We start from the raw sequence: 4318 nt of genomic DNA, 5'->3' as shown, positions 1-4318 counted from the left end.
CCTGTTACTCTTTTCAAGATTTATTTATTAGAGAGAGAGAGAGGGTGTGTGTGGGGGTTGGGGGATGGGTGGAGGGAGATAATCTTCAAACAGACTCCCCCACTGAGTGCAGAGCCTGAGGTGGGCTCGACCCCATGACCCACAAGATCAGGCCCTGAGCTGAAACCAAGAGTTGGACGCTCAACCGACTAAGCCACCCAGGTGCCCCTGCTTGTTACTCTTTCATGTAAGAGACACCTTGTTTAATCTATATACTCAGAAAATATTGGAAAAAACAAAATATTAATTCTAATGCACCATAGCCAATTCAATATTTTTTCAATAAAAATAATTTCCTCATCCCACATTTCAAATACACTTTTTAAAAAAAGTCTTGGAGATATGCCTCATTCCAATTATGAAAAACATTCACCATATTACTGAATTGTCAACTCTGATCCTCATTTTCAAACCAATAAACTAAATAAGAGTTAATTTCTGCCTGACTTTTAAAATTCAAGTAAATGTGTTAATAGGCATTTTTGAGGAATATTATAACAAATACTGAGGAATAAGTTATGGAACACATCTTGTAAAACACATGACTAAAAGCAGATAAGATTCAAATAATGCAGCTCTTGTATAATTAATTTATTCACATTTAGAATAATTTATAAAAATAAGATAATTATGCTATTTGCCCTCACTTAATTATAATGTTCCAATATAATATTCAACTAACATTGTTATTTACAAAGCAAGAAATATGAGGAAGATATAGTTCTTTGATGTGTGCATGTGTATATATAAATATCAGGTGTTCAGCTTTTGAAAATAAAATGATGTATAAAAATCAGAATTAGGGGCGCCTGGGTGGCTCAGTCGTTGGGCGTCTGCCTTCAGCTCAGGGCGTGATCCCGGCGTTCTGGGATTGAGCCCCACATCAGGCTCCTCTGCTGGGAGCCTGCTTCTTCCTCTCCCACTCCCCATGCTTGTGTTCCCTCTCTCGCTGGCTGTCTCTCTCTCTGTCAAATAAATAAATAAAATCTTTAAAAAAAAATCAGAATTAACTTTACTACTTTTGCTTGACATCATGATTGAACTTTCCAATGAAAGAGAAAGGCATATTGCAAGAATTAGCCCAACACTTGCATCATTAAACATTTTATAAGCAAAATAATATGAGGATTGACCACTATTGGAATGAAAATTTCAGGATATGTTTTGATAAAACTACCTTATTAACTACCATATTAATTAATGCACAGAAAATCTGAAAGAAATCACATGGAACTTTTGTTGGCAAATTTATCGAGTGTATCTTGAATAATTTGATAGTCCCAAATGAAGTTTCCTTGAAAGGAATCAGCATTATTAACTTGTACCCCTTTAGAGGTACCTTTTCTTTCTACAAAAGACGTCCTGGGGTGAGAACTGAATGAAATGTACTGAATGGAACGGTTTATCTTAAATGGGGGGTGGGGGGTGCAGGTGTTTTGAGGATTTGATGTTTGCTTTGATTTCACGGGGTTGTTGCTAGGAGCAAAGTTTTTTTCAACAATAAACTGGAGATGGAGGAGATGAAGTCATCTGCACCCCACTATGCCAGTACACAATATCTGAATTCAGACTGTCATAATGCAGGCCAATTCCCCCCCAGTAAAAAAACGTACAAGACAATGGAAGACAAAAGCTAGGCGGTTTTTTTTCCCTTTGATTAATTATTAAAGGAGCCTTTTCAGAAATCTGTATTTCAAAGTGTCTCTTTGTTTGGTGCCCCAGAAGTTTCAACTCCCTAGGGCAGTTCAGGGCAGGTTAAGAGTATGCATTCTTTTTATAAAGCAGAAGGGCAGATTAGGAAAACGGTTTTGGGAAGGAGAACCCAAGTGTGCAAGCAGCCCTGCTTCCACACGAAGCTGAGGATCTGGAAATAGATGTTGCTATTCACACTTTGAAGACCACTGACCACTGACCTCCAGCTTTGAGGATATTTCCTTGGGCTGGGAAAAGGCAGATATGGCAGGCTCCACCACTGACTTGCTTTGGAATTCAGGGAACATTCTTTCGCCTTCTTGTTCTAATTTGGCAGGTTGAACCAATGTCTAGTTTCCGGTTTCCTTCCATAGTGTTCTGAGAATTAAGCATGAGAAATAGTTACTATTACTACTTGGTTTCTAATAGTACTTTTAACTTTCCAAAAGACTTTGTTGTCTGGATCTTATGTTTTCCTCCCAACTGTCCCTCAAAGGCAAGTCTTCCCCTTATGTGATAGATGTGGGTCATGGAGATCCAGGGCAAGACTTGGCCAAAGATCTCACAGCAAATAAATGGCTTTGTTGGGAAGAGCACCTTCTTTCTCCCACATCAGCAAAGCAGGAAAAAAATCACCATTTACATCAAAACCAGCAGATTAACATAAAGTATGAAGCATATCCAGAATGTACACTATATACAATATATAGTACATCTAAGTTTATAGTGCATCTGGATTTTTTTAAAATATCATTTTCATAAGGTAACAGAGGCCAATGAATATTCTTAGGCTGCTCCATCAAACTGTGACTCAGTTAACTGAAGAAAAGAAAAAAAAAAAAAAAACCAAAAACATAAAGCTCCCCAAAGCAGTTTCCATTCCAAAATGCACATTCATTCTTCACTGTCCAGTGATCTGTGATGCACTTTGACTTCCGTAACCACCCTGCAAAATGATCCTTCCCAGGGTAAAATGATGTCAGCCAAACAAGGAAGTTATTTCAGGATAGATTATTATTCTTTTGCTTCATTTGAAACAAAGTTTTAGTTTATTTTTTGGCTATATTACTAAAGAGTAAATTTCCCTTCCACCTCTTTACCTCCCCAGAGGTAATCAATGAGAAAGAATTTAAATCATGAAATCTGTTGTAACCCTGTACGTGCCTCCGGCAACATGAAATAAGATATTTGGGGCTAATCCATCGTCCAGGAAGTGTTTGGACATTGTAAGACCTTCGTTAATGGAAGACTAAGTATAGAAAGTTGGCAGCAGGGCAGGGACTAGATGGACAGCAGGCAGGATGGAGACGACCTTGGAGGGCACTTGGAGGACACAATGAAGAATCCAGCCATTGTTGGAGTCCTAGGCACAGATTCACAAGGACTTAATCTGGGCTACCGTGGGACGCTGTCAGATGAGCATGCTGGGGTGATAGCTGTTCTAGCCCAGCAAGCAGCTAAGCTAACCTCAGACCTGATATTCCTGTGGTGTGTCTAGAATCAGATAATGGGAACATCATGATCCAGGAACATGATGGCATCACAGGGACAGTGCACAAAATGACCTCTTGACATCTCATATCAGTTCTCCAGCAGCCTGTCATAGGCGCTCAATGATCTTGTAGAACTATTGAAGTTCCAATAGTGAGGCCATTTTTTCAGTGTGCATTGGGCATTTTTCTATTAATTTTAGAGTAAGCTCCTTTTGGACACTCGATGGACTGACTTATCAAACTATTAGTAAGAAAGGATCATGCTTTGAAGCAGCAGGTCCACGTCACTTTGTACACAGAATTTTGGTATGTTCAATAAATCTGGTTGGAGGATAAAATAAAAGTTGGCAGCAGGGTCTAGTCAAGGGTCAAGGTAAACACTGACACACATCATATAAGCACAAAAGAAGATGAGGGATAAAGAGTAAAATAGTAAGTCTGGGAAAACTGTATCAGAACTTGGAGTTATGGGTGAGTCCAAAATGGGAACAGGAGTTTCCAGGAGTCCACAGAGCAGTTAAGAGCAGAATAAATCCAGGTGCCCAAGACCAGCGAAACAAAGTGGAACCTAGACACAGAATCCAGTCAAAGATGGCCCCTCTTCTCTGAGCTGCCCCGGAGACTGCCTCATGACCTGGAGCCCCTGCCCCTGCCCCTGTCTTCCAAAAGTTATGTCTGACCTAAGCTGCTTCATGAGTGGAGAACCCTAAAATTTTAGAGCTGAGAAGAAACTTAAATATTACCTAATACATCTAATTCTCAAGTGATTTGGTCCCTGGGCTCCATAATACTCTTGAAGACATCGAGGATCCCAAAGAGTTTTTGTTTAAATGTGGGCCATATAGGGGCGCCTGGGTGGCTCAGTCGTTAAACGTCTGCCTTCGGCTCGGGGCGTGATCCCAGAGTCCTGGGATCGAGCCCCACATCGGACTCCTCTGCTGGGAGCCTGCTTCTTCCTCTCCCACTCCCCCTGCTTGTGTTCCCTCTCTCACTGGCTGCCTCTCTCTCTGTCAAATGAATAGGTAAAATCTTTAAAAAAAAAAAATGTGGGCCATATCTATTGAGGTTTACCATATTAGAAATTAGCACTAATA

The 4318-nt window shown here is 40.2% G+C and overlaps 1 pseudogene; it reads left to right on the top strand.

Annotated features, from left to right (window-relative positions):
* The first annotated feature begins 3032 nt into the window (after positions 1 to 3032).
* LOC123000803 (ragulator complex protein LAMTOR5-like) lies at positions 3033 to 3303 on the top strand (annotated as a pseudogene).
* Positions 3304 to 4318: the final 1015 nt, after the last annotated feature.

This window comes from Ursus arctos, unplaced genomic scaffold (assembly GCF_023065955.2).
Source record: "Ursus arctos isolate Adak ecotype North America unplaced genomic scaffold, UrsArc2.0 scaffold_19, whole genome shotgun sequence".
Lineage (NCBI taxonomy): Eukaryota > Metazoa > Chordata > Mammalia > Carnivora > Ursidae > Ursus > Ursus arctos.
This window is presented reverse-complemented; position numbering and strand designations above follow the sequence as displayed.